At 41.8% G+C, this 24,562-nt stretch overlaps 1 protein-coding gene and 2 long non-coding RNA genes across 12 annotated transcripts in view; 1 reads left to right on the forward strand and 2 right to left on the reverse strand.

Moving 5' to 3' along the window:
• LOC121064165 overlaps positions 1-1,945 on the reverse strand; it is a 43,684-nt gene extending 41,739 nt beyond the window's left edge. For 2 of the 10 annotated variants that reach the window (XR_005816375.1, XR_005816374.1), the window contains exon 1: positions 1,526-1,919. The gene's annotated coding sequence lies outside the window, so the exon portion shown is untranslated. Of the gene's footprint in view, positions 1-1,525 lie in introns of all 10 variants that reach the window. The other 8 variants (XR_005816377.1, XR_005816371.1, XR_005816370.1 and 5 more) reach the window with 6 other exon arrangements.
• LOC121064166 overlaps positions 1-16,155 on the forward strand; it is a 31,754-nt gene extending 15,599 nt beyond the window's left edge. Inside the window, exons 3-4 of the long non-coding RNA XR_005816378.1 lie at positions 11,695-11,792; positions 16,052-16,155. This is a non-coding gene — a long non-coding RNA (uncharacterized LOC121064166). The remainder of the gene's footprint in view (positions 1-11,694; positions 11,793-16,051) is intronic.
• Positions 16,156-17,913: 1,758 nt separating this feature from the next.
• Positions 17,914-19,407, reverse strand: LOC121064168. Its single transcript, XR_005816380.1, has 3 exons — positions 19,160-19,407; positions 18,898-18,983; positions 17,914-18,614 (listed from the first exon to the last, which is right to left on the reverse strand). It is a non-coding gene; the product is annotated as an uncharacterized LOC121064168 (long non-coding RNA).
• Between the last annotated feature and the right edge of the window lie 5,155 nt (positions 19,408-24,562).

A 24,562-nucleotide genomic window follows, 5' to 3' on the forward strand; every position in this document is an offset into this window, starting at 1 on the left:
TTTTTGTGATGAATTAAGTAAGTCAGAGGAGAAGTAACAGCTCCATATTCCTTCTATAAGACAACATTGGTACCTCAAAGGACAGGATGGACATAGAGAACATCTGTTTCATTAAGCGTGGAATACCAGCACCATTCCTAGTGCCCTGAAGAATACAAAACATATGTAGCTCTCACTAAAAAGAAATTTCATATGAAGGTCCAACCCAGAGTTTCCATGAACCAGCAGAAGGGCTTTGAAGTCAGTCAAGAATACAGTATTTCTGTTCTTCAAAAATGTCTTCCTAATGTAGAAATACCAGTTGTATTGGGTTTACATGGCAAGGGTTTGACAGCAGGGGTCTGCAGGGGTGACCTCTGTGAGCAGAGCCCAGCAGCTGCCCCATGTCAGACCAGAGCCAGCTCCAGACGGCTCCAAAAGGGACCTGCGGCTGTCCAGAGCCGAGCCAGGGAGTGACGCTGGGTGAGCCTCTGGGAGAGCAAAGTTAAGGAAGGGAAAAAAAGCCATGCAACAGCAGCTGGGAGAGAGAAGTGAGAACATGTGAGGGAGGCAGCCCTGCAGCCCCCAAGGTGAGTGCAGCAGGAGGGCAGGAGGTGCTCCAGGCAGGCAGCAGCAGTTCCCCTGCGGCCTGTGCAGGGAGAGGCCCCTGGTGGAGCAGGCTGTCCCCCTGCAGCCCATGGGTCCCACACGGAGCAGATCTCCACGCCGCAGCCCGTGGAGGAGCCCACGTGGAGCAGGTGGATGTGGCCTGGAGGAGGCTGCGGCCCATGGAGAGCCCCCGCAGGAGCAGGCCCCGGGCCGGAGCTGCAGCCCGTGGAGAGGAGCCCACGCAGGAGCAGGGGGTCTGGGGGGAGCTGCTGCCCGCCCGTGGGGGACCCGTGCTGGAGCGGTTTGCTCCCGGGGGATGGATGGACCCCGTGGTACGGAGCCGTGTGGGAGCAGTTCTTGAAGAGCTGCTGCCTGTGGACAGCCCCCGCAGGCTCAGTTCGGGAAGGACGGCATCCCGTGGGAGGGACCCCGCGTGGAGCAGGGGCAGGGAGTGACCATGAGGGAGCAGCAGAGACGAAGCATCAGGGGCTGACTGCAGCCCCCATTCCCCCATTCCCCCATTCCCCTGTGCTGCTCAGGGGGAGAAAGTGGAAGAGGGTGGATGGGGGAAGGTGTTTTGGTTTGCTTTTAGTTTCTCACTGCTCTAGTCTGCTAGTGATAGGCAATAAATTGTATTAATCTCCCTGTGTTGGGTCTGTTTTGCCAATGATGATAATTGTTATCTTCCTGTCCTTATGTCAGCCCTTGAGCTCTTTTCATCATATTTCCTCCCCCTTTTCCTTTGAGGAGGGGGAGTGAGAGAGAGGTTGTGGTGGAGTTCAGCTGCCCAACTGAGTAAAACCACTTCACCAGTTCATGATCAAAAATGACCCAGACTCTCAGGATTGAAAATCTCACTGAAAGTCACCTTAGAAACACCTCTCTGGCTTTTGCTTTTGAAAATACTGTGTCCAAAGAAAAATTAAAGGCAACTCACCCTGTGGAAAGAGTACTGAAGAACCTCAGACTCCTTGAATGTCACTGCATTTAGAAAGCAGATCTTCTAGCCACACAGTGTCCCCAACTTCCTGCTTACAAACTGTTTCAGCATTGACTCAGTAGGAATAACACCATCCACTGAATCACCCACCCATCTGCAACACCTGCTTCTTCCTTGGCTATTACGCCTTCCTTGGGATGACTCAGTTGAGCTGCGCTTAGCTTGTGAGATAGGAGACCATACCTTGAGACACATGGGCTGAGAGGTATTCAAGACCCCCTACTAATTTCCATCTTTCTGCAACCTGGGACACAATAATCCCTTGTCCACTCCCTGTGACTCCACACAGTTGGGGGTTGTTTTGTAACTTTTCCAACCCTGCCTATCTGGAACACTTTCCTGCCGAGACACTGACTCACTTCCTCTTTAGGAAGCTCACCCAAAATCCTTTTCACTTTAGCTTATAAACTATTATTAACTCCATCTGTAAAGCAAAACTTTACTCATCAGTAGAGCTAGCTGGGAATTTTCCAGTGATACACATTTTTTATTGGAAGATGTTGATTTGTCAAAACATAAATCTTTTTTAGAAACACACCAATTTTGCTTAGGCTTTCATCAGAAAAAATTGTTTGCATCCAGAGTGGAATTTCTTGTTGCAAAGAAAGAAAGAGAACAGCTCAGCTTAGCCAAGGCACTAGCATTCAGGTCACTGACACAGGAGAAGTGGACTTTTTGGCAGAACAGGGACCCAAATTTAGTTTTCCTAACCTACACTCTGCCATAACAATCATGATCTCTTAAGACAAAGCAAGTTTGTGGCCTCCCATTGACATTGTTTTATTAAGTAAACAGTCTGTGGTACAAGGACTTGATCCTAGAAACTTCTCTGCTTCACTTCAGTGATTAACCCCTAGGCAACCAGTAATTCTGAAAATTCACCATCTTTTTCTCATTTTCATAAAATCATGGAGTCGTCGGTTTGGGTTGGAAGGGACCTTCATCACCGTGCCATAGGCAGGGCTATCTTTCACTGGATCAAGTCCACTAGAACAGGTTCACTTTTCCTGAGAAACTTCAAAACATGTTAGGTTCTTCCCACTGAAGAGCAGGATGTTTTAAAACCTTAAAAGTAGTCACAGATTAGGAGAATTAACAAAGATTCCGGATCAGTTTTATTCATTATATTTACCAATGCTACTGTACAAAGCCACAGGTCACTCCCTCCACCTTACAAAGACACTGGGTTTAACAAATTTCCTGTGTTTTCCTTGGGACTGGAGGGAAATTTCTTGGTGACACACCTCCAACAAAAAATACACCACTTCAGTCAAAATGTTTCCTCTGAAATGCCTCATATTTATTAAATTTCTATGAGTGAGGCAATGGGTTTCCACAGCTGAAGGGCCCTCCCAGTTTGTTAGAACTTAGATACAATCACAATTGAGACTTTGCTACAGATAAAACCTGTGTCATTACCCATCTGTTTATGTTTTTGTTTTTTTTTTTTTGATGGACTAAAGAAGTAAGACTCAATTGACAAGTGTGGATCTTTTTTCTTTATTTTCCATCCGTGGCTCAGAATTAATGTATTTCTGAAGGGGCTTGAGATACTTACTTAAGATCAAATTCTGATATTTAAATATGTATTCAGAAGTTTACTCTGCTTCTATATTTCTGTCTCTTTGAAAATGTAACTTAGTGCAGTAAGTGGAATGCCATTATCAGCCTAACTATATCTCTATTTTTTATTCCTATATTATTGGTCATTAGGAATCACGAGACTAATGGAATTATTTCTACTAATTTTGGTTTTATAATCTGTTATTCATCAAGTGTTCAGCTTCTGTTCCTTACCTTTTGCTGGGCGTCTTAAGAGACTATAGATTGCCTCCTATTTAATGTCCAAGAAGTTCTTGCACTGCTTACTACCATGGTCCTACAAGGGCAAGCAAGCTGCTGTTCAGTATGGCTACAAGCACCCATTTGATCAAAAACACCAAGCAGGATGGTTTATATCTGTCTGGAGAGCAAAGGCTTCGGTTCCTATAAAGGCTGAAAATACTGTAGTATACGTGGAGTAGTATACACTTTCTTCCAATATACTACACTTTTGTAGTATACGCTTTCTTCCAGTACCGTTTACTTAATGGTGAGACTCCATAGTGAGAAAGGGCTTCTTTCTTCTAAGATAACCTCATCATTGAGCAGATCTCATTTCTAGGGGAATGGCTTGTCGTCTATTTCTAGAAAATGCATTCTTTCAGGGGGTCTTGGCTATGTCTGCTTTCCACATGTATGCTGTGTTCCCATGTTTACTGCTGGAACAAAAGGACAAGGAAGAGAAATGTCTGTGCAAATGAAAATTTCAACCCAAGAGTGAAGAGTCTCAAAGGGTTTTGACTGCAAAGGAACAGGAAAGAAAAAATCCAAGCCAATCTGCCTTTTCCACCCCCTCTATTTGTCAGTTGCTCCCCCTCCTTTAGACTGTCAGATTTCACTCCCATCTACTGTATGGGCACATAAATCTTGCCAGAAATGCTTCACTCACTTAACACCTACCTGCTGGAGCTTAGATTCGGAGAGAGAGGAAAAAAAAAACACAACCTCAAACCCTGGCAATTCTTATAAATCACAGTGTTGCTAATCTCTTTTCAAGAGAGTCAAATGTAAAGTCATGTTCCTTCTTGTGAAAACATTACTAGCCTGTGGGTGTCAACACAGCCTTCTTTTCCAAGAAATCTGTTGCATCCCACAGTGACTCTAGAGAAATTGCACTCTGATGACAGTGAAGAGAGGCTGCTAGAAAAACATCACACGCCAGTTCCATACAACAGCAACCTCAACAAGCACTTGTTTTTGTAAGATTAGCTCTCTCCAGTTTCATGAAAAGCAGAACCAAATTTCACAGATACATTTTAGTGGTTTTGTTTTTACATTGTCATTGTTGTGAGCTCTCCCCTCCACCCCAAAGTCACATTTTTCAGCTTCCTTATTCATTCCATGCCAAGAGGCACTACCCCGTTTCTTTACAGCTCTCATGAAGAGTAAACAGCAACTTCAGCCACCTGGTTGCTACCTTTCCATGACCTTCTGCACCTTGTCTTCTCACAGTGGGACTGTCTCCTCCTCCGGGGTCTCCTCAGCATCAAGTAGAAGATCTGTCTGTGGCAGCTGTCCTGTTTTGATAAAGGTCTTGTCACCGATGAAAAGACCATCCAGGGTCCTTCAAGCCATTGCAGAAGCACAGCTACTCATGAGATCCTGGGGAAATCCCATGCAGAACAACTTCCCAGATTAGTGTCTGGAAGGTGTCCATAGATCTCTTGGATGGAAAGAGCCTGTGCTGGGAAGCATTTTTACAACAAAGTGGAGGAAATAAGAGATGCTTAATGAAGAAAGGGTAGAATCTCAGGCAGTCAACATCCAGTGTATTACCAAAGGACAGCACCCATGAAGTAGTGTAGCAGCACTTAAAGTCACATGGAATATGAGACTCTTCTATGTTAAAAGTTCCTCATTATTGGAAGAAGATCCTTTGAACTCATGTGCATGATGAGAAGAACCATAAACTGGTCTGAGATCCTTCCAGTTCCTGCACTAATTGATCTCAGTCGTTGGGTTTTATAATTTGAGTGTGTGTTTTGTCTTTTTGCATTCATTTAACTGGGTAGAGAATTAAGTTCATATATCTATTTGCATGTGTTTGAGTAGTGTCTAGAGCTTAGACCACAACTTTGCCTTTGCTGTATTTCTGTCCAAAAGAATGACTCTGTGTGTGACAAGTTCATATGAAGTCATGGGGCTGTCTGAGAATGCTTCACTCTAGACGACACATCCTTTCTGATCCTCCTGCCCCCCTCTCGGCAGTTACCCTGCTGCCAAAGAGAAATCAAGACAGCACCTTTTCAGACTGCCCTGAATAAGCAATAGCACATACCACACTCTGTGTCTATCAGCCTATAAATGCACACCTTAGGCATGAACAGGCAAAGCTTCATGCCTCACAGCCTTTAACGGGTGAGTTCGCTGGCTGACAGATGTACGTGTCACCCTGTGATACTTCATTACAGGAGGGTTTGTTAAAAAATAAACAACTTTTGAGCTACCAAAAAAAAAAAAAAAGAGAGAAAAAAATGAACTTTTCAAATGCAACTATTCACATGGAAGTAAATGCCTATTCAAGAAGATAAGAGGTAGCAATGAGCTGGTTGCACTTAACACATTGTTCTTTACTTTCACCTCCAAAACAGCAGGAGGAAGAGGCCACCTCCTACGTCTCAAGTTCACCTTCTCACTTCATTAAGCAGTGGGGAGGTCTAGGGAACTGCTGCTTGAGTGTTGACTTTGGCAAAATCTCTACCTTTTCTCCCTCCTTGTTTTTGGTTCTCTCCCTCACAGATTGCATCTTGAAATCTCAAAACTCAGGTAAAATCAGCACAAAAGCTGGCTGAGTGAAGTGGCTCAAGGCAGAGACCATGCCAGGGACTTCCTGCAGCACCAGCCTGCCCTACTCCCTCAGCTCATCTCAACCATCCTCTGTTTGTGGCATATCTGTCTTGCAGTCCTCTCCCAAATCCCTTCTCCTCTGATGCTCCAAAAGTCTGGCAACTTCTGAAAATAAGGCAGGAAAAAAGGAAAAGAAAGAAAAGTCACTGGAAAACAAATGAACCAAAAGACAGGAAAAAAAGAAAAAAAAAGAAAAGAAAGAAAAAAAATCATATACGTGTTTCAAATTGACTATTTGAGAATTTGGAAGAAAAAAATATATTTATTTTTTTTCCTATGAATTGCTTCCTGTTAAAAATGTGTAACAAATTCTGATCCCAATAACAGCATTGGCAAGCTGGCATCTATTTTGTTCTGGTTCATTAATCCGTTCTGAGATGTGACAAGCCATATCGTGATTTCTTGGCAAGGCAACATCCAAAAGGCAGTTCTCTGGGTAAATCATAGCTTCAATGACATCACAGCTTCAATGACATCACATGGTACTGTGATAATTTACACCACACAAGGGCCTATTCCACTGTCTGAATTCTTTTGCCCATCACATTACAGTTTGTATCCAAGTCAGCTTTACTTTTATTGTTAGCATCCTCATCATTTATTATTTATACTGCAGCAGAAACTTGAAGTCACAGTCAGGATGCAGTCTGCAGAGTGTTAGATGCTGTAACAACATATGCAACACTATTCCGAAGGGCTTTCATTCTTACTCTGCTGCTGCTTGACATATTCCTACACCAAGTCCATCCAAATAGATTTTCACCAAGTGCTTAAATGGCTGAGCTTTGGCCAAGAAGGCACCATGGAATTACTCACAGTGGCAGGCTAGATGAAATGTAAGCATCACCAATTCATCCAATTATTTTTCAATAGAAGCTGGGGCCAGAAGGGACTTTGTATGTCATTACTCTTGATATTCCAGACATTCTTGTTTTGAGTTTGGTTCTGTGGAAGGAAATAATAGTTTGTTTCATTGACAGCAGAGGACAAGTAAAAATTAGCACATTTTATGGGACATAAAAAAGTCCATTAGAAAATGATGTTTAGAGAGAGACATTTTTCATACTACAACACAACTCTTCACCATGTTTCAAAATAAAATATTGATGAAAAGCATATGACTATGCTTACCAAACGTTATTTTTCAAGTCTTCTGTAAGTTCAGGGAGATTATAAGGGAGTAATATTGGAATGTGATGGAGAAAAGTAGGGAGGAAAGTAGTGGTAGTTTAAATTAAATCTTTTTTTTTTTTTAATCTGTTCAATGAAGAAGTTAATAATGGCCTATCATAAGTTGATTTTGGGAGTGCTTTGTAATTCCGTGCTTTAGTTCACTTATTGCTCCCGTACAACTGTACTTCAGCCCAAATCCAAACCATAAATATGGGCACCTCAGGAATTCTGGATTGCTTGAAATCTGAATCCCGATCTCTGCTCTGTGTGTGAGCCAGAACAAAAATCTAGATCTGCGTGCCCTCAAATACTAGTGCTTGACTTGTGGGTCCACATATCCTAGGCTGGGGCCTCTCTGCATCAAAAATACAATTATTATCCAGGGAGCAAGGGAAGGACAATCTCTTTTCATGTACTTAAAAAATGACAGTGGAACAACTTAAACTGTTTCCTAAATGCATGTGCTATCAGTCTGGAAGAGATTCTAGAAACAGAACTATCCATGAATCCAAAATCTCTTTAAATTTTTGTTGTAACTTGAGTTAAAGTTCTGGGTTATTCAAATTTACATGAAATTGAGATAAACTTCCAAGATTCAGTCACTTTTAATAGCATGGGATACAGACTTCTCAAACCTGCTGTGAAAGCTGAAACCTGGGCCAGCTTTTCATCCACAAGCTGAGCTTAACATCAGTAAAAAAGAGTTTGTTCTCTTCTCTCACTTCCTATACTATTTAAGGGGAAAAAATGGGAATATACAGGACAGCTTAAAAAATTGTTTCTGACAAACATAGTCCTTTCACATGCTGGCACTTCCACCTCGATCAGATGCTTTGTTTTATACATTTATAGCCTGTATGCGTACTCCAGACATGCACAGTCCTGGACAGACCTGACAATCAGGGCTGCCTTCAGAGGTGACCCAGGGATCTGCTCAGCAAAACATTTGCCTGCCACCCAGCAGGGGCTGAGCGTGGCTGAATTGGCACCTTAACCCGTACAAAGCCACTGCTGCCAGCTCCACACAGAATTTTTCTAACTCCCTGATCCAAAAAAAATATCTCCAGCCAAAAACCCCTCCTGGCCTGCGAATATGTTCAGGCATACACCTCTGTGCTGTAAATGAAGTATCTGGCGTATTGCAAAACTGTACGGAAGGAGCCAACTGGAACAGAGCAGAGCTAGTGCTGGGAGAAGGTGTCTGAGCTGTTGAATTTAGTGACTACACATATGTCATATCCAAAGGAGCATTACACATTCCGCTTTAACTGTCATGTTGGTGGGCATGAATTTATCACCTGGCCTTTTGATACCCGATAATGGGTATTTTGAGGAGGACTGCTCTAATTGCCTCATGTGGAAGACAGCCATCTGTAATCCTAATTGCAAAGAAAAACAAAGACCTTGTGCCATCCACTGACTTCAACAATGAGATGTAAAGGACTCAAGATGTCCTGTTTAGTTACAGTAACATAGTTAATGCCAGAAATTTGTGCCCAGACCACATCTTTTCAAGTCCAGGCCAAAAGAAGTGGGGCCAGTCTTTGAAATTGATAATGAGAACTCACTAGAAGACTGCAAATTATGGGTGCCTTTGGGTACACAAATTATTTCTAATGGTATTGGTATGCACATTTTAAAAATTTAATATTATGCTGTTTCTGTTTGTTAGATTTCAGCCCTTTTTCAGGGTTGAAGTAAGGGGAAAGAAAAGGGAGAAAAAGAAAATTAATTAGAGGGAATTTTGCATGTTTCTTAATGAACTAGGAGAGAGACAAGACTCCATGTCATTTGAGGTAATGAAAAGACCAAAGCATCAAATCTGGACTTTCATCACAAGAGTCAGTTGACACTGAGAACTGAATGAATGAATGAATGAATGACAACAGCCTGATTTCTGCTCTTTGGTATACATGCATTCAGTTTTATTTCAACAGAATATATGAGGTATTACATAAAAGAAGCCTGAGATAATGAGGTAACCCTAAATTTCCTCAGATAGCAGTAGTAGAGTAGCTAACAGTCCTGAAATGTTGTGCAATGTGTGTAAAGCACTGTATCAAACATTTGTTGTGCAAAATTAAATACTACCACCATTTCTATATTTTGCTGTCTGAAGAGGCTGGCAAAGAAAGGCAGAAAAGAAGGCTGGATGGTTTCTCAGAAATCGTGGGTCTATTATTTTCCTGGGGACATAATTCTCTCTCTCTGTCTAAAAGACATCTATCTGATCTGGTATCAAAAATACTCAGCAATAAAGTATCTATTTAAGGTCTTGTTAAACTCAGCACACTGTAATGCAAAATAAGTTCATAAATGTGAAGACCATCTGTAAGGTCCCACATGCCTAGGAGGATATGAAGGTACAGAAAATCGTAAGAGGCAGCACCTGGCCGTGTAAGATATGGGGGTCCCTTCTAAAAACAATACTTGAAGTTGAACCTTGCAAGCAGAAGATACTCCTCCTACTGTGTCCTGAAGAGGCAGCACTTTTCCTCTCATAAGTCTGAGCATGAAACAAGGAATAAAGCTTTAAGAGGGGGAGAAAAGGAACATAGCATCATCTCAAGTGTAGCCACTGTCTGTATAGCAGTCTGTTAACTTAATTTCACACTTCCCATGTGTGGGTGCCCATCTTCCACACATCATTCATGCGCATCTTCCTACCTTCCACACATCAGTGCTCGGCAGGCCCTTCACTGCTCACGTCCACCTTCCCGGTGGTCATTTGTCCCAGTGCCCTGGTGCCAGCCAGCAGCACAAGCTCCAGGTACCTTTGGGAAGTGCTGCTGAGTCTCCGGTCTGCAGCCTTTAGCTCAGCAGTAGCTGGAGGGTCCCTTTTGCTGCTGCTGCTCCTCAGCTTCAAGAGTCGTGTGCTCTCCATGTCACCCAGGGACAGGCCCCAGAGCATGTTGCACGGACTCCCTGTTGCTTAGAAATAAACTCTTCCATTCTGGCAGGTATTTTGGACCCCACTGCCATCCATCAGGGTCTCACTTCTAGCTGTTGAGGATTTCCCAGTCAGCCTGAAGTTTGCTGCCATATGCCTGTGTGAAGTCTGTGTTGGGGCTTTCCCTTCATTCACCAGTTAAGGGAGGAAAGGACACCTTTCTCCCTGGAGCTCTTGGCTGCAGGACTTACAAGCAGTCTGGGATCTGTCTGGGATTTCTTCCTCATTTGGCATCCAGATCCTTTGACACCTAAGGTACTGTGCTATCCTCTGAGCCCCCAGGGCCAAGCCTGCTCTGAGGCATTTTATCAGATACCGTACATGGAGGACCCTTGGTGAAGCTGCTGAGTTTTCCTTGTCTCCTCCTCCCCTTTTTGAAAGCCTTCTTAGGAGAAAGCATCTTTTTGCTGACAGTTAGATGAAAAGGGGTTCTACAATTGTTCTTTCTTTTTTTTTTTTTTTTTTATCTTTTTTTGTAGGGATGGGAGTGAAAAGAGAAAAAGAGAAATTCTTTACTCAGAGGGAGGTGAGGCACTGACCCAGGTTGCCCAGAGAAGCTGTGGATGCCCCATCGCTGGAGGTGCTCAAGGCCAGGCTGGATGGGGCTTTGGGCAGCCTGGTCTGGTGGGAGGTGTCCCTGCCTGTGGCAGGGGGGTGGAGCCAGGTGGTCCTTAAGGTGCCTTCTGACCCAAACCGCTCCATGATTCTATGATTCTGTCATAAAGAGCTCTCTGCCTCTCAATCTCTGAGTCACTGAGTTTACGATAATAAGTATCAAATGCCACTTTAGTAAAAAGAAGACATAAGAAGTGTTCAAAACAGTCAAGAGGGATAGATTATCACATCAAACAGTCTTGGCAATACTTAGAATTTTCCAAGAATTTAAACTTTTCATGTGTGCAAACAACTTACTATACAACCAGAAAAAACAAGTTGGCCTAGCTTGGAAAAATCTCATATGCTTCAAGGTATTTGTCTAGGCTCACCATGCTCATTTTTGGTTTTGCTTTAGAATTCTACAAGGATGCAGAACTAACCACACACTAGCTATTTCAGATGAGGCAACGTGGTATTTAAAAGTTTAATATTGTAATCTTAAACCTGTAACCTGGGCCTGCTCACCCTAATACTGTTTTCTTGGAGCCATCTTTTATAATAATCTTTGGGAACTGCTTTTTTGCTGTGCACAAATCTTGTCCTTAACCTTGTGTTTTCTATACAATTTTTAAAAAGCTAAAAATAAGTGATATTTCTACTTGTTTATGCATAATATATAACCCAATTATGTATTAAAAAAATGAAGCAAAATATCCAAGCAGATGAAAAACGCCAACCTATATAGAAATGAAATAATACTTTCATTTGAGGATTTTTTATTATTATCAATTTATTTATTTGATGACACTGTATTGGTATGAGAGTACAGGTACAATTTTAATGCTCTTCCAGATAAGTTTTATGCTTTTTGATACATGACTGACAGGATATTCCTTTCCAGAGAATGAAATAAAAACTATTTTATTTTTCTTCCCAGCACAGCCTCTTTGTTCCAGAACGTTATGATGATGACCAAATGCCTCTGTCTGATAACTTGGGCAAGTCGCAGAGAACCATGCTGCCTGTCCATGCCAGGTAAGTTTCTGGATCTGCTAGGGTCAAACCACCAGCAGATGCAGTTGGAGATTAATTATGTTCTAAGCAGTCTCTGCCCCATGCCTTTTTTTTTCAAAACAGCAGTTAAGTAACTACAGAGCTATGGGACACACACAGTCCTGTTTTCATCCCCAGATGATTTTCTTTGCAGTTTGCCTAAGGAGCTATCTGTCTCCTGCCCTTCCTAGTCTTCCCTCTCCTCCTCTTCTTCTTTCTCCCCCAAGCCCTGCTGAAGCACAATGTTTCTGTGCAAAACATATTCCCCTTGTTTCCCCCCATGGCATGCTGGGTGCAACGTAATTCGTTTCCATGATTCAGTTCAGGAAGAGCATCAAGTGAGAGACTTGAAGAGCTCCATATGTTTAGCCTGTCAAAGAGAAGATTGAATAGCATTTTATTATAAGTACCTTATGTACTTTAACCTAGCAGAAGCCAAACATGAATCAGTATCTGGAAGTTATATCTGGAGAAATTCAAATGAGAAATAAGGAACAACGTTTCATGATAATTATTAATTATTTGTGCAAACTACCACATGAAGATGTGAAACCTTTAACTCAAGCCCAGGTGCCTTTCTGGGAGACATGCTTTAGACGAATACAAGATGTTGAACCCAGGATGAGGGTAGCTGGGTGAAATTTTCTGGAAGTCAGACTACCAGTTTGTTTGGCCTTGAAGTGCAGATATCTACTAATCACCTGGTTTTAAATGTGTTTCTCTTGAATACAAAGGGTTCAAAGCGGAAAACTATGCCAAAAGATTAAAAAGTAAATCTGTAGTGTACACCATTCAAAGCTGGTAAGCCACAAGAAAAGATTATAATATTCTCTTCACCATGGAAACACAAATATACTGAAAAAATCAACATGTTGGTTGTTTTGTGGTAGAAGACAAAAAGGGACATGAGTGCTCTGAAGTGAGTTGTTAAAAATAAAAAATAATAATAAAAAAAAAAAAGAGCTGAGGAAATCTGGTTGACTGTTGCAGGCAAAGCATATAAATACCAGGGAACTCTGTAAAATGCACCCTGTAATTGCAATGGAAGAAAAGCAGCAAACTCAAACACCAGAAAATACATCTCTTAGGAATGATACTGGTAAACCCTGAAGACCGCACTCAGAAAGCCAGGCATATAGCTACAAGTTGAGAAGAAAGGCTGTAAAAAAGCATGGAAAGAAGGAAGACGATTTAAAAAAAAAAAAAAAGTTAAAAAAAAATCGTTGGGTCAACAGTTACTAGACTTATGGCATTTCAAAAAAAAAAATTATGCCATTTCACAAATCTGAACTTATTTTAAAATAATTCACTTTTCCTGTGATAGTGGAAGGACAACAGCATGAAGTTATGAAGTTGTTGGTGACTGTTTTTCAGGTTAGCAATATTTTCTGTTGCTAAGACACAGATGTGATTTTCCTGATTGCCTGAAACTGGTTTATCAGTAAGCATTCTATTAGAAATAAATTCATAAGCTGACTGGCACACTGTGGTTATGTAAATCAATGTCACAAACGTGAGGAGATACATACTGGGAAGGACAGCCGCAAATCCAAGGTCACTGTTTGGGTTTCTGGGGGAACAGAAACCTCCTGCTCTAACACTTATTCTCAAGTGTCTGTAATCAGATGTTCTGGTGGGAGAAACCCATGTGAATATAGCACTTGACAATATGATCCTTGTCACCAATTGTCACCAATGTCTCCATTTCTGGTGTATTTTCACTCTCCCTCTGGTGAACATTCTTCCTCTTTGCACACTTTATCCCCATCCTCTTGCATACTGTTTCTTCTTTCCCTGGTGTAAATTAGGAGTAAGTTGAAGTAAGGGCCAAGGCTGCTTTTGCTCTCATCAGCTTCTGAGAGGACTTCTCAAAGTCCAGGACACTGCAGTCTGTCATTGGGTGGTAATGGGGAAGAGGTAAAACCCTGCTTCTTTGCCTTTGTTTTCTTCTGAGAGAAAGCAGTACTTTTTATTTTTTTTTTTTTTTATGAAAGCAACTGCAGCAGTTAGACAATATTGAATGCCTTGAGGGTTGTTTGCATTGGGAAAAGAAACTGGTGCTGGAGCTGGGTGCTTTGTGCAAGGCTGATTATTGAATGAGGACGTCAGGAGCCCTGTTTCCCTGAACTCAGCATGGACAGTAAATAGGACTCAGTTTCTATTTCAAGGCTCTTTTCAGCCAACACAATCCGTAATACAAGTTCTTTTTTTCTTGGTCTCTCTCTCTCTCCACAGCTTTATCTTAGTAGCAAATGACAAGTAATTTTTTTTTGGTGTGTCCTCGTTTTCCATCTCTCTATTCCTTTTGCTGCAGATAGGACATGCTCACTCAGATGGTATTAATTCAATCCGTAGATCATTTTGTTCTCTGTATTTTCATTCCGGCCACCATCTAGATGGTAGCAGAAACAAAGAGAGCATTAATCTGTCCACTGTTTCACTGACTAGAAGGTGTTACGTTCACCAAATCCAAAGCAGAGATGTGACTGTGCATGGCTCAAAGACAAGGTATGCTGAGGGCCATTCACTTGTCAAGATAAGCACAATTCAGCTGTAACTTCCTTGGTCTCTTTACTTGAGTTGCTGGTATGTATAATGGCAAACCACTGAGGAGAAGTTTGTTTCCTAATACAGATACGTTTCAACCCCAAAACTTCATTTTCTGAAAGCCATGCCATACTAGTTTATGTCCTCTTGAGATGCAACTCTCTAAGGGTGCAAAGTCAAAAAAGGAAAAAAGTCTTCAGAAATATGAAAGGTTGCTTATATGAAAATGTTGAAGAGCTCACAGTTTTCTTTCTATACCAAGCAGACGAGTTTGTTTTATTTTTAAATTGCTTGATACTGTGTGGCCTAAACCACATCCAATGTTCTGGAAGGCTATGCCTAATGGATGGGCAGAGAGTGAGCAGAACCTCAATAACTTCGATGATAATGTGAGACACAGAACAGAAGAAAGCATATGCAAAGGCTCCACTTCAGTTCCTATCTGAGCAGAAATCACTGTTTGTTTGTTACTTGTTTTCCAGGTTGGTTTGCAAGGGGGTTGTTTCCTGTCAAACACAGCCTCTGCATTTTGAAAAGACCTCTTAAATCAGACCTGTGATAAAGTAGCTTATAATGCTGAACTGTCCAAATGCAGTTTTTTAAAAATCAGGTCAGAGAAATCCTGTCTATGAAGAGGGTCAAACAGCAGAAAGGAGAGGGAAAAAAAAAAAGAGAGAGAGAGAGAGAGAGAATGAATGTCTTTCCTGTTCCTATTTAGCCTGAATAAGAAGGGGAAAAGGGAAGACAGAACTAGAACAAAACTATTTCAGGCTCCTTTACAACTGACAATCTTTGTTATTTACATGTAAAACCAGACTGGACAAAGCACTAAAAATACATTGAATCTCATTGGGAACAATCCTATATCAGCAGGGAAATGTAGCAGTTGACATAAGTGGCCTTTTTCTATCATTAGCCTCTATGATTCCATACCCATTTCATCCACAGCATGTATGTTTCTTGCAAGTCTCTCTGTAATAATAGTACCAGAAATACAATCCACTGCAGCGCTCGTTCTCTGCACTACTGAGGAATGGTCTCTTTTTAATGCTTGTCATATTGGTATGGACGTTGATGACAGACACCCTGATGCTCCTCTCTATTCCAACAGTTTTATACCAGCATAATTCAATTGGAAGAAAAAAATGTACAATCAGAAAATCTCATGCAGGTTTTGGGGTGATTTCTACAGACAAGAATAGATGACACGTCACGCTACAGAACTCCTGAAGAAGACGAGCCGTGTTATCTGCCATTGATATACGCACAACTTACTTATCAGACATTAAACAACTGCCGTGACTTTTCCACTTTCTCCTAGTTCTCCAGGTCTGGAACTATATGTCCTGATTATACTAAAGGTGTCCTGTCAGTGTTGCAGCAAAAAGTATTTTTACAGGACAAATTCCCCCTGCCCTGATGATAATAGGGATCTTCATTACCAAAAGTGTAAGTCCTAAGAAGAGTCTCAGTTAACACCAGATTATTCCCTAACATGTTCTCTTGGAAGGCAGAACACCATACAGGGTGTCCACACATGTTTTACAGCCTTCCAGCACTTAAATAGCATATGCTGTGTTTTCTGTTTGAGGTCACCACTTAGGTGAAGACTCCAGCTTGTTTAAGTATGTGAATACTCTAACTGAAGCCAAAGTACTCAGGAAATTTGTTCAAACAGTTTTTTGTTGTTTCAGGTGCTTCCCACTGAGGTTATATGAAGATCACCTGTGATGAGGCTTTCTGGTTTCTCTGTGTTATTAAAGAACTGACCTGGCGTGGCATGCAGGTCTATGCCAGGCAAGTATTATCTAGGTAGACATTCCTCTCCACACTTTCTGCTTCTCTTGGCAGGCCAGTGGATTTGTTTCTTTCTCTCTGAGTCTGGTGTGGCCAGTGCTCAGGGAAAGGGGAACCTTTGGCTGGCAGACATTTCTTACTGCAGATTCTCTGAAGCACATTGTGCCATCTGAAGGTGAATCCAAATAAAAAAGACTGTCTTAGAAACATTTTTAATTCCTAGCCAGCATAACTACAACTCAAAGCAGAGAGGTGTTCTATGCACAGATTGACCAAGAGTTCACTTAGCCCCTTCCCTCAGCTGGAAAAAGATGACAGAGTTACAGTCGATTGCCTTTAACACATTAATCATGAACTCACTTTGGTTGTTTCTGACCCAGTTGTATCGGTTTAATGACAGAATAAAGACTACTCCTCATGAAAGCGTACACTTCCTACTCAAGCTGTCTGGTCTGTGAAGTTGAGCATTCAATTTGACAGATGATTATTGCAGTGCTACGTGCACGGACAGGTGTATCAAATGCCTGCCACTTCCTCCACTTAGGTTTCAGATTCCGGGCACCCGTCATGCCACAGCTCCACAGCAGGAGTAGCGGCCAAGGCAGCTAGTAAAAAAATCCTGAAATGCCTTGTTTTACAAGCTGAAATACAGAGTGATAACTTCAGTAAGTTTGTTCATACTTTGGAGAGGTGATTGAGGGAGGAAGCAAGTGCATGTGTACAGAGCAAGTGGATTGTTTAAGCCAACAGTCCAGAAATGCAAAGCAGGGATACAAGGTCTCTTGGAAGAAGCTGAAGTAGACTGTACTCCTTCATAATCAACATGAACAATGTGGGTGTTCAGAATATCGCCAAGTCCTAGATTTTGACACAAGATTTTAGGCCAGCACAAAAAAACATCTGTTCAAATTCATCTTCACCAGCACTTCTGTAGTGTAGCAACTTGCCAGTTGCATAATAAAATGAAACTGGGCATGTTGCCTTATGTTTGGCACTTTGGTTTATTTACATTTTGCGTAGGTGCCCAAACATAATCGGGCAATGATTGATGAGAAATTCACACTATTATTGCACGTTCTTAATTTATTAGGGGTTCTTGGACAACTGAGACATTGTCACACAAAAACTGAGAAAGACAGAAGGCTTTTTTAAGCCTGCTTCTCTAAGCTAATGAGATTTGTGCATTCCCACTGTATGCGTATTTTTAATTATGTACAAATATGAGTACCTGGCAATACTTTTTGATCCTGTTCACCAATTTGAAAGGAGAAAAAAAAAAAAAAAAAGCAGAAAGAAGGGAAGAGATGTCAAATATACACAAATATACAACTTTCAGCCAAATTTATAAAAACAGACAGAGAGCAAGCTAATTAAAATCTGCATTAGAGAAAAGAAAGGGCAAGAGGGAGAGAAAGAATGAAAAATTAAATGTCTAGCTATGGAAAAGACTTCAACTACAGTTCGTATCTTTGTAAAATCAAGTTGATCAAACTCAAAAACTACAATAAATTAGGTTTCCTTTATTCCAAGTGCTTGGGGAGTTACTTGGGATTTTGGTTTCTTTATGCAATGACATTTTCCTGAAAAATAGTCCTTACACATACTACTCAGCTATGTATAAAGGGGCATTAAAAATGGTAGTCTGGAATATTTAAAGGGAAAATTAACGAGTGAGAAAGGGATTCTGCTGAACCAATTGAACTTCACCATCTCCCTTTCTTCGACATCTAGAGAAAGCCCCATTATAAAAACAAGAAAGCATGACACCGTAAACCACTTTTTTTTTTTTCCTATTGAGAGCTTCAGACATACAAATGAGTTCTTGCCGGATAGCAAGTGAGATTGTATCAGTTCCAAACAACTGACTCAAAAAAAATAATGAAAAAACAAACAAACAAAAAAATGCAGGCATCTTGAGAGTCCTCTCAGCTTCAAAACTGTGGAGATCATTTTGCAGAAGCAAGCTTTGCTCTTGGGTTACAAATGTTTATGCCAAATTTCAGCTCAAAATGCTTTTGTCTTTGTGTGAGTGAGTATATGTAAAATTATTAATCTTTGAAAGCTGGGATTTGTAATAATAGAATTATTGACATTTTCTTGGCTCTAACTTTGCAGATGTGATGCTAAGGACAAGAAACATTCCCACTGTTTGATGAAAGGGGTTTCCAGGAAACACTAACAGTAATCATTCTTTAAGCAGAAAATGTTTTCCATCATCTGGCTGTAGATGACTATAAATAAAGGACTCAATCTCATTTTTATACAGTATTTCTACACTGTAAGAGATGTAATGATATATTGCACAGCTTGCAAGGGAATGCATATACACAGTGAGGAGATTATAAGCAAAGTTCATATGCACCACAATTATGTGTGTTTTAAGCAGTGGTGTGAAGGAGAAGTCCACAACTGCACTTGTTGCCTTGGTTAACGCAGAAGGCTCCGATTCTTGTGCTGTAGCTAAATTGTTTTAGAGACAAACATCAATATGCAGGCAAAGGATGGAATCAGTATTTGTTTGCTAGCATTAAAGAATGTTTACTAAAAGCAGCCAAAATAAATGCTACCATTTCTTTTTTTCCTCAACAATGTCAGTAAGTGTCGCTCTTACCACACCAGCACCACCACCACCCCCCTTCCTCTCATCTCCAAGTCTGGAATATATCAAACAAAACATTGACCTTCCCTTGTAGAACAGAGGTGGTAAGGAGCCCTGACAGGGTACTGCGCTGCTTGTGCTCACAGCCAGACTCTGCTCTCCTGTTCCTCTGAGACAGCAATGAGCTGTGAGCCCACCAGGAAAGGTTCAGAAGAGGTAACCAGTAAAACCTTCATTGTTCGGGGAAACGAAAACCTTAGAAATGTCTTTACTCTGCAGGAAAGTGTGATTCAACAGACACTGAGCTAGCACTGGTGTAGGTCAGACAGCCCAGCACCCTCTTCAATGGGGATAACAGCTCAGGCCCACACAGGCAAGGCACCAGACTCAAGCTATTAAATCTTACCAACAGGATTGTGCTGTAGCAGCTATGCAGCTTCCCACACGGAGGCAGCAGGACTGCCAGCACCTCTGCAATGAGCTCCAAGCAGTGCGTGCCTCTGGCATGCTCGTGGTCTCTGGGTAGCAAGGCTATTCTGCACACTCCAGGAACATGGGTCAACAACATCCTCCAATATGAGGATCACAGAGCTGAGACAAACCAAGTTAAGCTTTCCCTTCCCTTCCCTTCCCTTCCCTTCCCTTCCCTTCCCTTCCCTTCCCTTCCCTTCCCTTCCCTTCCCTTCCCTTCCCTTCCCTTCCCTTCCCTTCCCTTCCCTTCCCTTCCCTTCCCTTCCCTTCCCTTCCCTTCCCTTCCCTTCCCTTCCCTTCCCTTCCCTTCCCTTCCCTTCCCTTCCCTTCCCTTCCCTTCCCTTCCCTTCCCTATCTCAGAATAGCCCAAGTTGGAAGGGACCCACAAAGATCATCGAGTCCAACTCCTGGCTCCACACAGGACCACTCAAAAACCAGACCCTATGTCTGAGAGCCTTGTTCAAGCGCTTCTTGAACTCCAGCAGCTTGGTGCTGTGACCACTGCCCTGGGGAGCCTGTCCCAGTGCCCGACCACCCTCTGGGTGCAGAACCTTTCCCTAACCCCCAGCCTGACCCTCCCCTGTCCCAGCCCCACGCCGTTCCCTCGGGTCCTGTCGCTGTCCCCAGAGAGCAGAGCTCAGCACCTGCCCCTCCGCTCCCCTCGTGAGGGAGCTGCAGGCCGCCATGAGGCCTCCCCTCAGCCTGCTCTGCTCGGGGCTGAACAAACCAAGGGACCTCAGCTGCTCCTCATATGTCTTGCCCTCCAGACCCTTCACCATATTTGTAGCCTTCCTTTGGACACTCTAATAGTTTTATGTCCTTCCTTGTATTATGGTGCCCAAAACTGCACACAGTACTCGAGGTGAGGCTGCACCAGCACAGAGCAGAGCAGGACAATCATTTCCCTCGACTGGCTAGCAGTGCCATGCCAGACACAGCTGGCCTTTTTGGCTGCCCATGCACACTGTTGACACATACTCAACTTGCCATCTACCAGAGTCCTTGGATCCTTTTCCATGAGGTTGCTCTCCAGCCTCTCATCCCCCAGTCTGTACATATAGCCAGATCCGTCTTCCCTTCCCATTTAGGTCTGGCCATTTCATAACAACTTGGGACGAAAGTGGTCAGAATAAGTCAGATAAACCCCTGAGTTGCTGGACAGACAAGGAAAGTACCAATTAAACAGACTCAATTTGAAAGTTTATTTTTCTGCTTTCTTTGTATTCAAGAAATAGCTCTGGCCTGAATCAGAATGCACTTGCCCATTACCATCTCTGAGTATCCAGGAAAGTGCTTTCCTCCATCCTTGTCCCATCCTGCTGCAGGATTACAGTCATTCAGCCATGTGGAAGCTATTGCCTGCCTGGGTGTAGCATGAGACAAAGCAACATCAGGCAAAGAGTGAAAAATAAAAACTGAGAAAGTTAATAACTACCTATATTTGTATTACCAAATCTGTAATGAGAGTAAACCTTAATAACCATAGCCCGGCACTGGAAAACTATGCACCTTTGAAAAACAGATTTCACCCTCTGGCTATTCCCCACTGATGATCTGCATTGCAGATTTGCAGCAATTTTTACATAAACAGAGACTTTCACAGCATCATAGCAGTGTCTGTCTGCAAGCAAATGACCACACTGGGAAGCAGGAGCTGTGAGGCTATCTAATGATTATATCAGCATAGATGTGTCATTGCTGTTTTCACAAGGCATCATAGAGCCTTGCACAAAGTCATGTGAGAGTGAGTGAGAAATCAGCTGAATCTAATAAGAAAATGGGATAATTAATATGAACTCTATGAGGAACTGTTTGTAAAGCAATATGCAGGGTTCTCAGTTCAGCAGCTCATTATTCAACCAAGCCCTAGTAAAGCTTCCCTGTCTCCATGGAGCACAACGCAAATAAAAAACAGCTTCATTTTCCTCATCCTGTCCCTGGAGTACACTATTCAAGGTGATCGTACTTTTCCTTTTTTTACACAGAACTTTTCCTCAATGTGCTTATGGGCACCTAAGCTGTTATTAAACATGCTAGCTGAGGAAGTAGAGGCAAGCTAGCCAGAGCCACTTGGAGAGGGCAGCCACGCTGCCCTCTGGCTTCTCCTGAGTCTGCTCAAAGAATGAGGAAGCACACAGGTAACAGATTTCTTGTGAGACATGGAAAGTGTAGGTGAAGCAAGTTCTACAAAGAATTTCAAGCTCACATCGGGAGGTTTTCTTGGAAAGAAGTTTTCTCTTTGAGTGATAAGCAGATAATCCCAGCATTGGCAGGAGATATAGAATCTCACCCACCCCATGACGCTGCATTGTTTGCAAAGGGAAATTTCAGTGAGCAGAGAGGAGAGAGGAGGGAGGAAGAAGAAGCATCAGGCTGGCAGCTGCTGAAGGGATAGGTCCAACATGACGTGATGTACTGCTGCTGCCACAAGTCAGCCAGTATTGCTTCTGCCCCACTGTCTACCTTAGAGCATGGTAAATGCTCTTCCTTTCCCTTCTGCCAAGGACTTGTTTGCTAATGGACTGCTGACAGATGGATGAGAACATTTGTTTTATTTTTCTCCTTTTCTTCTCTGCATTTTTAAAAAACTCCCCTTGTGAAGAAACAAATGCCATCCGTTCATCCATTCCTCTGTGATCTAATGAAATGTGGGCATCTCCCTGTTGATTCAAATAGCCCTTTTCAAAGTGAAAAAAATAATAATAATGATAATAATAGTAGTAATAAAAGCAGCTGTGATCTGTTTTGTGAAATGCAACAACATGACGTTAGGCTTTCTTGTATTTGGTGCAAGAAATCCAGTCGTAATGCTCTTGGGCACATCAGAGCTGTGCTCCATGTCTGCTGATAACCAACAGCAAGTAAGAGACCACTGCATCAGTAAGGCAAGGACACGTAATCATTGTGTCCAAGGTTTTAGCATAATGTCTAGGTAGGAAACCAAGGCCAATACATGAGCAAAGACATAATTTAGCTGCAGAGCTACACAGTGATCTTCCATCTTTATTTTTCTCCTTTTTTTTTTAGTGTTCATAATCACATTGACTTTTCTTCTTCCACGGGTCATTCAGAGATGTCCTGGGCAGAAATGCATGTGCCCATGCAGGGTGCTGAATGTTCAGAGGCTTGTACCCATCTTCAATGTGGTGGAACTGCTAAGCACAGGCAGAACATCTGCCTAGGATCCAGACTTTCCAGCCATGTCTTCTTTCTTTGCCCAGAAACTCTGTCCAGACATGATCTGAAAAATACATGTCCATTTGGCCTGGATTTGTAGATGTTCAGCAGTCCAGAAGGAGTGATATTTCCAGTCAGAAAATGAGACAAGATCAACAAAACCCAGACACATGACAGCTGTGTCTCTTCCAACACAGATGGACTGGATGCGTACTCCCTTGGAAGACACTTTCATCTTTATACCTAGGTTCCAAGAACTTTTATTATAAACTGGAGCCCATTGTGTCAATTTACCCTTGTTTCAGCAAATTTCAGCTCAGCCTTGCTTCTAGGCTCCCGTTTGTGAGCCCTGACAGTCAGCCAAGGAAATTAATCTGTGCTGCCTGACTGCAGGGTCTAAAAAACCAAAAGAAACCCTAAAAGCTAAGTAGTGGTTCACATGCAAATGTGATGCCTAAAAAACATGTAAGGGATGTCTCAGTGGAAAGAGAATTAGAGACCAACCTTAAATCCATTGCTGATGATGACTCAAAAATGAAGGAACAGGAACACAGATCAAGTAGACAGGGCTTCCTAAAACGTTCTCTGGAACAGCAAACCACACAGAGGAATCCAAGCACTGCAAATGAGGCACTAAGCTGCAGTTTGACTAAGCTGTCCTGAAAATGGCTGGTATGTTTGAAGCAGAAGAGATGCTTTCTGGGAGCATGTAGCTATCACTACTCAATCAGACAGGCAGTCATAATGAGAAGGCAGCAACCTCTCTCCCCACACACCCCAAATAATAGTTCAAAAAAAAATAGAGTAGCTGGATGTATTTTTTCCCATTTTCTTTTTTTTTTTTTTTCTCTCACTAGCCACATAAGGTATATTAGTAGGATTTTGTTTGTTTGTTTGTTTGTTCGTTCATTTTTCATTTGTGTCTCAGTGACATGCAAAATGTGTGAATTAAGGATATAATTCCAGTCAGGCAAATGGCAGCTGCCAGTGCCAGGAGGAGAAAAGTTCTTACAAGCTAGTGATTTCATAGATCTTTACAGTTGTGTTTTGTTTATGGGCTTGTTGCTGTATGGTACATAGAAGATACTGGTAATAATCCCCCAAATTATGTTTTTATGATTTGGAGTACTCCGTGTGTTATTTATGTCAGAATCAATAGAACAGTTTATATGACCAAAAAAAAAAAAAAAGTGTTGCAACAGTTAATTCAAATACAGAAATTTGTATGCAAGTGGAACTGATCAATCCAATAAAAATGATTGCCAAGATTCCTGAATCTTACAGAAATACTTTCAATAAAGACATTTTTAATAATAATAATAATAAAATGAAATTAAATATATAAGAGAATAGTATTCAAATGGAAAGCAAACCTTTTCTGAGCAAGTGAGGAAAAAAGTCTACACTTTGATTAAACCCTGTTTTTATAAATTTATTGAAACAGTATGGATATTTTAGTAAAGAATATAATTTATTTTTTAATTCCAGATTGTTCACTCAGATCTCTTTTGTCTATGCAGTTGTTTGAGGGAGAAGTATCTAACTTGGTGGTAGTTTCTCTTCCCAGACTTAGGCAAATAAGGGACATCTTCAAGCTTGTACTGATGGATCTCCACAACAAGATCTTACTGCTTTCACGTGCAAATTGATAAACCCCAGGCCCTAGCTAAGGTAGTATTTGTAGAAACTAAAAGTCTCTCCAGCTAGAAACCTTTGCCCACCTCTTCTGACATTTTAGAAATACCTGGTCAGAGGAGGGAGATGTGGTAATAGTGTTTCCTTCCCCTCAGCACTCCTTTAACTCATTAATGTGCAGTCAAATTCAGTCTAATGCAGGTGAGACTGTAAGAAATTATATGTCTTTTGTGTCAGAACGGGTCTGAAATGCCAGTCTAAGAGGAAGACTATCAGAAAAAAAAAAAAAAAAAAAAAAAAGAATAGAGGCTATAGTGACAACTGTCTGCTCTCAAGAGAGAGTCAGCCATCACTGGAAAGCAAAGCACATAATTAGCTGGTGCTCACTTGTGTTAGTATCAGTATAAAAGAAACTGAGCTTCCACAGAAGGGCAGGACAAATTCCACAGGAGAGGACAACTCTTCAGATTTGGGTGATAAAACTCTTTCTTTCTCCTGACCATGGCAGGGACAATTTGATACCAGG

Source organism: Cygnus olor, chromosome 1 (genome assembly GCF_009769625.2).
Source record: "Cygnus olor isolate bCygOlo1 chromosome 1, bCygOlo1.pri.v2, whole genome shotgun sequence".
NCBI lineage: Eukaryota > Metazoa > Chordata > Aves > Anseriformes > Anatidae > Cygnus > Cygnus olor.